The sequence below is a fragment of the Cnephaeus nilssonii genome (assembly GCF_951640355.1).
Source record: "Cnephaeus nilssonii genome assembly, chromosome: 9".
Classification (NCBI taxonomy): domain Eukaryota; kingdom Metazoa; phylum Chordata; class Mammalia; order Chiroptera; family Vespertilionidae; genus Cnephaeus; species Cnephaeus nilssonii.
The window spans coordinates 97,026,432-97,038,494 of NC_137080.1; the positions used below are offsets into that span (position 1 = coordinate 97,026,432).

Genomic DNA, 12,063 nt, shown 5'->3' on the forward strand with positions numbered 1-12,063 from the left:
CACCCGGACCCAGGGGCGCATGGCCTCACCCGGACCCAGGGGCGCGTGGCCTCACCCGGACCCAGGGGCGTGTGGCCTCTCCCAGACCCAGGGGCGCGTGGCCTCTCCCAGACCCAGGGTCGCGTGGCCTCACCTGGATCCAGGGGCCCACGGCCTCACCCGGACCCAGGGGCGCGTGGCCTCACCCGGACCCGGGACCCAGCCTCACCCGGATCCAGGGGCACACGGCCTCGCCCAGACCCAGGATTCAGCTTCACCCGGACCCAGGGGCACGTGGCCTCACCCGGACCCAGGGGCGTGCGGCCTCTCCCGTGCTGCTTATTTTTTAACAGCCAAAGTGATCTGATTAAGTCAGATAATGTCATCCCACTGCTCAGACCCCTACGATGGCTCCCTTTTTTCACACAGAGTAAAAGCCAAAGACTGAAATAGCCATAAGGCTCAAAAGTCCTTCCTGCCATTACAGCTCTGATTTCACCAATCACCACCACACAAGCCCCATCACTGACAGTGCTCTAGGCAGAGACGGCTGAAGGCAGCCGTGGCCGTTGGCCACGCCCCAGCCTAGTGACGCCCTGAGACCCCGCCCCGCCCTGAGACCCCGCCCCGCACATTCTACAAACCCGCCCAGGCTCCACTCAGTGGCTTTTACATATAAATGGCCTGTTCTGTGGCAGCTCAACCAAATTAACTGCAGCTCCAGTCAGACTGCTCCAAAACCGCCCAAGCAAAGCGGAGAAAACTGTAGCTCTTGCTGTAGCTCCTGCTGGGAGGCCTCAGACCTGCACCCCATTGGAGATCCAGACACTAGGGTATCTAGTGGTCGGTGTGGACGACACCAGATTTCAACCACTCTCATAAGGGACACATTCAAGAGGCAGACTCAGTGAGCACCAAAGCCCTACTGTGTCTACAGCACAGCAATTCTTCCGTTATAGACACAGCAGGTCCTCACAGCCAATTGGCCTGGAGGTCAATTCCTCCCAGTGTACCAACAGCAATCAAGGCTTTTAACTACACCAAGACTTTCCACTCAGGCTGAAACCGGTTTGGCTCAGTGGATAGAGCGTTGGCCTGCGGACTCAAGGGTCCCAGGTTCGATTCCGGTCAAGGGCATGTACCTTGGTTGCAGGCACATCCCCAGTAGGGGGTGTGCAAGAGGCAGCTGATCGATGTTTCTAACTCTCTATCCCTCTCTCTTCCTCTCTATAAAAAATCAATAAAATATATTTTTTAAAAAAAAGACTTTCCACTCAGCCCACAAAGGGGTGTACCAAGAGCGACCACCTAGAGTGATTGGGGAAGCTGAGCTACCTGCCCCTATAGGTCACTGACCACACAAAGCCACTCCATCAACACAGGGAGGCAGCCAAAATGCAGAGACACTGAAGTATGTCACAAGTAGGAGAGATGGAGGAAAGCAAACTAATGGACTACACAGTGTTCAGAACCACATTTATAAGGTTACTCAAGAATCTTCTAAAAACCGCTGAGAAACTTGAAGAGACCTTCAAGGACCTTAATGAGAATACCAAAAAAATGGAAAAGGACCAGTCAGAAATTATGCATACACTGTCTGAAATAAAGAATATACAGACACTCAACTGTAGACCACCGTACCCAAAGAGTCAAAACAAAGATCTGGAATATGAGGAAGAAAAAAACACCCAACCAGAGAGGCGGAAAGAAAGAAGAATCCAAAAGTGTAAGGATAATGTAAGGAGGCTCTGGGATGGCTTTAAGCGTACCAATATCCGAATTTTTGGGGTGCCAGAAGAAGAGAAAGAGCAAGATATTGAAAACCTATTTGAAGAAATAATGACAGAAAACTTCCCCCACCTGGTGAAAGAAATAGACTTACAAATCCAGGAAGCGCACAGAACCCCAAACAAAAGGAATCCAAAGAGGACCACACCAAGACACATCATAATTAAAATGCCAAGGGCAAAAGACAAAGAGAATCTTACAAGCAGCAAGAGAAAAACAGTTAGTTACATATGAGGGAGCACCCGTACGACTGTCAGCTGATTTCTCAACAGAAACTATGCAGGCCAGACGGGAATGGCAAGAAATATTCAAAGTGATGAATAGCAAGAACCTACAACCAAGACTACTCTACCCAGCAAAGTTATCATTCAGAATTGAAGGTTAGATAAAGAGCTTCACAGATAAGAAAAAGCTAAAGGAGTTCATCACCACCAAACCAGTATTATATGAAATGCTGAAAGGTATTCTTTAAAAAGAGGAAAAAGAAGAAAAAAGTAAAGATAAAAATTATGAACAACAAATACATATCTATCAACAAGTAATCCTAAATATCAAGTGAATTAAAAATCTGAGGAACAGAATAAACTGGTGAACATAATAGAATCAGAGGCATAGAATGGGAGTGGATTGATAATTCTCAGGGGGAAAGGGGTGTCTGTGTGGGGGGTACGGGAAGAGACTGGACAAAAATCATACACCTATGGATAAGGACAACGGGGGGGAGGTAAGGGCAAAGGGGGGGTGGGAACCGGGTGGTGGGGAGATGGGGGGGGAGGAGAAACAATTGTAATAATCTGAACAGTAAAGATTTATTAAAAAATAAATGAATAAATTAAATAAATAAATAAATAAATAAATACAGGAGGGCAGCATAAGGGAGCTATGGGACAACATGAAATGTAACAATATTAGAATAGCAGGTGTGCCAGAAGAGCAGAAAGAGAGAAAGGGATACAGAACGTGTTTGAAGAAATAATGGCAGAAAACTTCCCTAATCTGGTGAAGGAAAAAGTCACACAAGTTCAGGAGGCACAGAGAGTCTCAAGCAAGAAGAACCAAACAGGCCCATGCCCAGACATGTCATAATTAAAATGCCAAAAATTAAAGACAAAGAGAGAATCTTAAAGGCAGCAAGAGAAAAGCAAACTGTTACCTACAAAGGAGTTCCCACAAGGCTGACACCAGATTTCTCATCAGAAACTCCAGAGGCCGGAAGGGAATGGCATAAAGTACTCAAGGTAATGGAAAGCAGGATCTGAGACCAAGATTACTATATCCAACAAGGCTATCAATCAAAATAGATGATGAAATAAAGAGCTTTCCAGACCAAAAAAAAAAAAAAAGGCTAAAGGAAACATCACTACAAAACCAGCATTTTAAGAATTGCTAAAAGGACTGCTGTAACTGGAGGAAGAAATAGAGAAACCTAGGCACACAGAATTAAAATGGCAATAAATAAGTACCTATCAAATATAAATAGATTAAATGCTCCAATCAAAAGACAGGGTAGAGCTGTCTTGAGGCTGCTGGGAGGGGCTGGCTCTTCAGGAGAAAAATGGCTGCTTAGGTCCGGAGAGTCAGGAATGTCCCAGTGCTGGACTACTGGTCACCTCTCCCCGACTCGCTCTCCTCCACAGCCTCTCCCCAGACTCAAGTGCACGATGCCACCTGCACCTCAGCCACAGCACAAATTGAAGTGATACCATGCAAAATTGTGGTGATAAGTCGCCTGGGATCCACTATGGAATCATCACGTGTGAAGGCTGCAAGGGATTGTTTAGGAGGACCAGCAGAACAATGCCTCTTACTCCTGCCCAAGGCAGAGAAACTGTTTAATTGACAGAAGCAACAGAAACCGTTGCCAACACTGCTGATTGCAGAAGGGTCTTGCCCCAGGGATGTCAAGAGATGCTGTGAAGATATCAAGCTGGATTACAAAGCCACGGTTCTCAAAACTGCCTGGTACTGGCACAAGAACAGGCATATAGACCAACGGAACAGAATAGAGGACCCAGAAATTGACCCAAGCCATTATGCTCAATTAATATTTGACAAAGGAGGCAAGAGCATACAATGGAGTCAAGACAGTCTCTTCAATAAATGGTGTTGGGAAAATTGGACAGATACGTGCAAAAAAATGAAACTAGACCACCAACTTATACCATACACAAAAATAAACTCAAAATGGACAAAGGACTTAAACGTAAGAAGGGAAACCATAAAAATCTTAGAGGTAGCCGAAACCGGTTTGGCTCAGTGGATAGAGCATCGGCCTGCGGACTGAAAGGTCCCAGGTTCGATTCCGGTCAAGGGCATGTACCTTGGTTGCGGCACATCCCCAGTAGGGGGTGTGCGGGAGGCAGCTGATCGATGTTTCTCTCTCATCGATGTTTCTAACTCTCTATCCTTCTCCCTTCCTCTCTGTAAGAAATCAATAAAATAAAGTTAAAAAAAAAATCTCAGAGGTATCCAGAGGCAGCAAAATCTCAGACATACGCCAAAGCAATATCACCAATACAGCTCCTAGGGCAATGGAAACTAAAGAGAAAATAAACAAATGGACTACACCAAAATAAAAAGCTTTTTCACAGCAAAAGAAACCAACAACAAAACAACAAGAAAGCCCACTGCATGGGAGAACATATTTGTAAATGTTATCTCCGATAAGGGTTTAATCTCCAACATTTACAGGGAACTCATACAACTTAACAAAAGGAAGATAAACAACCCAACAAAAAATGGGTAACGGACCTAAATAGATACTTTTCAAAAGAGGACAGAAGGAAGGCCAAGAGACATATGAAAAAATGCTCAAAGTCACTAATCATCCAAGAGATGCAAATTAAAACGACAATGAGGTACCATCTCACACCTGTCAGAATGGCTATCATCAACAAATCAACAAATGACAAGTGCTAGAGAGGATGCAGAGAAAAAGGAACCCTCCTACACTGCTGGTGGGAATGCAGACTGGTGCAGCCACTGTAGAGAACAGTCTGGCATTTCATCAAAAAACTGAAAATGGAACTCCCATTTGACCCAGTGATTCCACTTCTAGGAATATATCCCAAGAAACTAGAAACACCAATCAGAAAGGATATATGCTCCCCTATGTTCACAGCAGCACAATTCACCATAGCTAAAATTTGGAAACAGCCTAAGTGCCCATCAGCAGAGGAGTGGATTAGAAAACTATGGTACATCTACACAATGGAATACTACGCTGCAGTAAAAAAGAAGGAACTTTTACTATTTGCAGCAGCATGGATGGACCAGGAGAGCATTATGTTAAGTGAAATAAGCCAGAAAACAAAACAAAACAAAACAAAACAAAAAAATAAAATAAAATAAAAATAAAAATAAAAAAAATAAAAAAAAAAAAAGCCAGTCAGTGAAAGAAAAATACCACATGATCTCACTCATTTATGGATAATAAAGAACATTATAACCTGATGAACAAAGATAGATACAGAGGCAGGAAAGCATCAAACAGACTGTCAAATTACAGCGGGAAGGCTGAGGAGAGGGGGGAGGTAAGAGATCAACTGAAGGACTTGTATGCATGCATATAAGCATAACCAATGGATGCAAGACACTGGGGGGGGGGGGGTGAGGGCTGTATGGGAGTGGGTGGGAGGGCAATGGGAGGATATGGACACATATGTAATACCTTAATCAATAAAAAAATTTTGGAAGAAAAAAGAAAAAAATTTGAGAAAAAAAGAGAGATGCTGTGAAGTTTGGGAGGGTGTCCAAGGAGCAGGACACCTGTGTGCCGAGGTGCAGAAGTGCCGGCAGCGGCTGCAGGAGCAGGGGCAGCAGCAGTAACAGCCTCAGCAACCTGAATAGTGAAGCCGGCAGCACTTATGCCAATGGACATGTCATTGACCTCTGAAGTCCAGGGTTATCACAACGTGGATTCCAGCCAGCCGTCCCCTGATCAGTCAGGACTCGACATGACTGGAATCAAACAGATAAAGCAAGAACCTATCTATGACCTCACATCCATACCCAGCTTGTCTGCCCATAGCTCTTTCAACAACGAGCAGTTAGCACCAGGGATAACAATGGCTGAAATTGATCAAATGTTAGAAAATGTAAAATTTGCCTCCAAAGATTTCCTCTGAATTAATTCTTTCAAAAAGTCAGAAATACATTGACGAAATTTCCAAAGAAGGAGTGAGGTAGGGGAGGAAATGCTTGTGTTTTAATTAACAGTCAATCCATATGTCAACAAAATCCAAATAGTAAAAGTCAATCCTAATGATGGCCCTGAGCAATTTTCATAATTAGGTTTTCATCATCTGTGACCCACTAATTGTGCTTCAAGTAGTGTGTGGAGGTTCAGTTTTTAAAAGAGGGTAGGGAAAGATTTGATGGACTCTGGATTATATAGTTTTCGTTTGCTCTATCAAGACTTTTCCAGTGCTCATGGGACTGTGAGCGATACTCTCAACCTCTGTAACTGTAAGACCTCTCCTCCGAGAGTCAAAACAGAGAGAAATTCCTGGGTAGACCCTCATACTCAAGTTGCCATGCTTCACAGAGCCCTTAGAAAATGTCTCTGCTGCCAAAACCTTCTGTAGATGGAAAATTAAATCCAAAGAAACTAAGACTTTAAGATGGTAAGTGACTTTCCAAAGAGTACAAATAAAAGGGGGCATATTGGCTTCCTCATCTTACAACTCACCAAGTCCAGGACATTGAAGTAAGTTGATCTTTGCAGATTGTTCTGCAAAGGTCTTATATTATGACAGTTAATTTTGAAATGCAATGTTTCCATAATAGATTCTTTCTCGTTCTCTTAGCTAGCTTGAAGAAAGGCTAATTTTTCAAACATTAGGCATGTACTATTGCAATAAACAAAAACACTTGTAATAAAAAAAAAAAAGACATAGGGTAGCTAAATGGATACAAAAACATGACACAACTATATGCTGTCTACAAGAGACCCACCTCAGAACAAAAGACTCACACAGGATGAGAGTGAAGGGATGCAAAAAAAGTTTTCCATGCAAATAGAAATGAAAAAAACAGCTGGGGTAGCAATACTCTGACAAAATAGACTTCAAATTGAAGGCCATCACAAGAGACAACAAAAGTCACTACATAATACTAAAGGGATCGATCCAACAAGAGGATATAACCCTGGTAAACATATATGTACCCAATATAGGAGCACCTGAATATATAAAAAAAGATCTGGAGGACTTTAAGGGAGAAATTTACGACAATACAGTCTTAGTTGGGGACTTTAACACCCCGCTGACTTCACTGGATAGATATTCCAGACAAAAACTTAACAAGGAAACAGTCAATCTAAAGGACACACTGGATCAGATGGATTTAATGAAGATTTATAGGACATTTCACCCCAAAGCTCCAGAATATACTTCTTTTTTTCAAGTGCACAGGGGTCATTCACAAAGATAGACCACATTTTCAGACACAAAACAAGTCTCTACAAGTTCAAGATTGAAATCATATCAAGCATCTTCTCAGATCACAGTGGAATAAAATTAGAAACCAACTACAGTAAAAACACCCAAAAGCATTCAAATACATGGAGGCTAAATAGCATGTTATTAAACAATGAATGGGTTACCAATGAGATCAAGAAAGAAATTAAAAACTTCCTAGAAACGAATGTAAATGAACACACAACCACCCAAAATCTCAGGGACACAGCAAAAGCAGTCCTGAGAGGGAAGGTCATAGCACTACAGGCCTACCTCAAAAAACAAGAAAAATTAATAATGAACTATTTAAACCTACAACTTAAACAATTAGAAAGAGAACAACAAGAAAAGCCAAAAGTAAGTAGAAGGAGGAAAATAAAGATTAGGGCAGAAATAAATGACAAAGAGACTATATATAAAATCAATGACACCAAGAGCTGGTTCTTTGAAAGGAAAAACAAGATTTATGAACCATTAGCCAGACTCATCAAGAAACAAAGAGAGCCCTAGCTGGTTTGGCTCAGTGGATACAGTGTCAGACTGTAGACTGAAAGGTCCTGATTCTATTCCAGTCAAGGGCACATGCCTGGGTTGCGGCTTTGATCCCCAGTAAGGGGCGTGCAGAAGGCAGCCGATCAGTTGTTCTCTGTCATCATTGGTGTTTCTATCTTTCCCTCTCCCTACCTCTCTGGAACCAATAAAAATATATTTTTAAAAAAAGAAACAAAGAGAGAGGACCCAAATAAAAAAAAAATCAGAAGCAAAAGCAGAGAAGTAACCACGGACACCACAGAAATACAAAGGATTGTATGAAAATACTATGAACAACTATTTGCCAACAAGCTGGACAAAAATACAATCTCCCAAAACTGAATCAGGAGGAATCAGAAAATCTAAATAGGCCAATAACAACTGATGAAACAAAAACAGTAATAAAAAAAAACTCCTAGCAAACAAAAGCCTTGGTCTGGACAGCTTCATAGGGGAGTTTTACCAAACATTCAAAGGAGAACTAACACCTATCCTCCTCACACTATTCCAAAACATCCAAGAGGAAGGAGCACTTCCAAGCTCTTTTTATGAGGCCAGCATTACCCTAATTTCAAAACCAGGTAAAGACAATACAAAGAAAGAGAATTAAAGGCCATTATCCCTGATGAACATAGCTGCTACAATCCTCAACAAAATACTAGCAAATTGGATCCAGCAATTTTTAAAAAGATCATAAAGCATGACCAAGTGGGATTTATCCCAGGGATGCAAGACTGGTACAATATTTGCGAATCAATAAATGTGATACATCAGGAGAGGAACCAAGATGGCGGCATAGGTACACACTTGTACTTGCTGCCTCACACAACCACATCAAAACTACAACTAAAAGACAAAACGGACATCATCCAGAACCACGGGAAGGCTGGCTGAGTAGAAATTTTACAACTAGATGGAAAGAGAAAAGCGCATTGGAACTGGTAGGAGGTACAGACGTGCAGAAGTGCGGAGGTATGGAGGCGTGCACAAAAACGGGCTGGCAACTGGGTGCGCTGCTGTCTTTTTCAATCGGGAGGGGATACAAGCTCCCAGGTGCTCTGAACTCCAGTTCTGGGCGAGTCTCTGGGGACCCAGACTCATTCGGGGAGAAACTGGACTGTCTGGCTCGCAGAGGTGCTTGCAGCGATCATTGTTCCTGCGCGGGCCGTGGGACACAGAGACCCAGGGACCTCTCCGAGGCAGAGCAGACTGGCAACCATTGCGGTTTGCTCCGCCCTGATGATTCCCTGAGACCCCGCCCCACCCAATTTACAACCTCACCCAGGCTGTGAGCAGAGGCTTTTGCATATGAATGGCCTGTTCTTTTGCAATCTAAAACCTAACAAACTGCAGCTTCCAAAAGAAGGCCTACACAGCAGCCTGCATTGCTTCACAGCTGGGCCTCTTCTGGGCACCTCCAAACCCCAAACAAAGAGGAGGAATCTGCAGATCTCTCTGTAGCTCCTGCTGGGTGGTCTCAGGCAGTGGCTGACCTTGCACCTCCTTGGAGATCCAAGAGCCAGTGTACCCAGGGGTCAGAGTGAGACCATACCAGATTACAACTCTTCACATCCATAAGTGACACACTCAGGGGGCAGACTCAGTGAGCACCAAAGCCCCACTGAAGCAAGTCCTGCTCCATAAGGGTGTCTCCAGCACAGCAGTTCTCCCATTGTAGACACAGCTGGTCATCACAGCCAATTGGCCTGGAGGTCAATTCCTCCCAGTGATACCAACAGAAATCAAGACTTAACTACAGGACACCAGCTTCCTGCCGGCCTGCGAAGCTAGAGACCCTAGATATCCTTTCTTGCCGACTGAGGTGGGAGAAATGGATCCTACTTGCATCCACTCCCTCTCCCTTCTCAGTCTATGAGACTAGCTTTAAGTGTTTCATCGCCATTCACCCTGGATGGAAGGGAATGAATCCTTGTGGCACGCAGAGCTGGCAGGAGCCCAGGTCAGCTCTGCGGAGGGGGCGGCCAAGGAGGAGCCGAAGAGGAGGTCGGCCAGGTTGTCAGCCAAACCTGCTCCTGCAAAAGTGGAAGCGAAGCCCAAAAAGGTGGCAGGAAAGGATAAGTCTGCAGACAAAAAAGTGCAAACGAAAGGAAAAGGGGAGCAAAGGGAAAGCAGGCGGAAGTGGCTGACCAGGAACCTAAACAAGATCTACCTGCGGAAACGGAGAAACTAAAAACGAGGAGAGGCCAACCTCAGATGAAGCAGGAGAAAAAGAAGCCAAGTCTGATTAATGTCATGTACCATGTCTTATCAGTGGTCCCTGTCTCCCTTCTTGTACAATCCAGAGGAATATTTTTATCAACTATTTTGTAAATGCAAGTTTTTTAGTAGTTCTAGAAACATTTTTAAGAAGGAGGGAATTCCACCTCATCCCATTTTTTAAGTGTAAATGCTTTTTTTTAAGAGGTGAAATCATTTGCTGGTTCTTTATTTTTTGGTACAACCAGAAAATAGTGGGATATTGAATATGGGAGACTTTGATTGTCTTGGGTGTCAGCTTAACATTCCATAGATGGGGGTAGTTTTTATATCCTGTAATACAAAGCATACTAAATGGCAGTTTGGAGTCAATCGTGCGTTTGCCATGTCCTGAACATTTTAAATTACTTCTGTTCACATGCCTTTGCTAGAATTCTTTCCTAAAGAAAACCACTCCTTGATCCTGGCTCTCCCTGTCAGAATTTTGTGCATCTGTAACATCTTTGGTGTGGTAGTCCAGTTTTCCTAGTAACTTTGTCAATGTGCTGTGAAAGATGGAAGATTTGATTATGTAGTACATATGATATTAAATTGTGAATTAGTGGGACTTTGATGTAACAGCGTATCAACATTTGAAGATATTGGTACTTGATACTCTATTAAGGAAAGTTGGCCTCTAAATTTTAGGCTGGAAAGTCACTGGAATAACTGTTTAGAAAAGAATCACAATTACATGACTTTACATTTTGGTACGTATGCTAAGAATTGTGTACAAATTGAAATGTCTGTGTACTGATCCTCAAAACAATAAAATCTCAATTATGAAAGAAAAAAAAAAGACTTAACTACAACAAGACTGTGCACACAGCCCACAAAGGGGTGCACCAAGAGTGGCAACCTCAGGTAATTAGGGAGGCTGAGCCACTGGGCCCTATAGGACACCTAGCACACAAAGCCACTCTATCAACACAGGGAAGCAGCCAAAATGCGGAGACAAAAAACATGTCACAAACGAAAGAAATGAAGGAAAGCAAACGACTGGAGTTCAAAACCATGGTTATAAGGTTACTCAAGAATCTTCTAGAAACCTCCGAGAAATTTAGTGAGACCCTCAAGGATATGAAAAAGAACCAATTAGAAATTAAGTATACACTTACTGAAATAAGGAATAATATACAGAGATCCAACTGCAGACTAGAGGACCCCAAGAATCAAGTCAAAGACTTGAAATACAAAGAAACAAAAAACACCCATCTGGAAAAGCAAGAAGAAAAAAGAATCCAAAAATATGAAGATAGTGTAAGGAGCCTCTGGGACAACTTCAAGCACCAACATCCGAATTATGGGGGTGCCAGAAGAAGAGAGAGAGCAAGATATTGAAAACCTATTTGAAAAAATAATGACAGAAAACTTCCCCCACCTGGTGAAAGAAATAGACTTACATGTCCAGGAAGTGCAAAGAACCCCAAACAAGAGTAATCCAAAGAGGACCACACCAAGACACATCATAATTAAAATGCCAAGGGCAAAAGACAAAGAGAGAATCTTACAAGCAGCAATAGAAAAACAGTTAGTTACCTACAAGGGAGCACCCATACGACTGTTAGCTGATTTCTTAACAGAAACTATGCAGGCCAGATGGGAGTGGCAAGAAATATTCAAAGTGATGAATAGCAAAAACCTACAACCAAGATTACTCTATCCAGCAAAGCTATCATTTAGAATTGAAGGTCAGATAAAGAACTTCACAGACAAGAAAAAGCTAAAGGAGTTCATCACTACCAAACTAGTATTATCTGAAATGCTGGAGGGTATTCTCTAAGAAGAGGAAGAATAAGAAAATGGTAAAGATAAAAATTATGAACAACAAATACATATCTATCAACAAGTGAATCTAAAAATCAAGTGAATAAAAATTCTGATGAACAGAATAATAGAATCAGGGGCATAGAAAGGGAGTGGACTGGCAATTGTCAGGGGGGAAGTGGGTGTGGGGGGTGAGGGAAGAGACTGGACAAAAATCGTACACCTATGGACGAGGACAGTGGAGGGTGGGTAAGGGCATGGGGTGGGGTGGGAACTGGGTGGA

General features: G+C 42.9%; 1 protein-coding gene and 1 pseudogene across 7 annotated transcripts in view; one reads left to right on the forward strand and one right to left on the reverse strand.

The window, feature by feature from the left end:
• Positions 1-12,063, reverse strand: part of ATAT1 (alpha tubulin acetyltransferase 1) — a 42,774-nt gene that overhangs the window by 23,860 nt on the left and 6,851 nt on the right. The window lies entirely within an intron of this gene.
• LOC307105473 (non-histone chromosomal protein HMG-14-like) lies at positions 9,417-11,358 on the forward strand (annotated as a pseudogene). Its single transcript has one exon. The product of its transcript is annotated as a non-histone chromosomal protein HMG-14-like (transcript).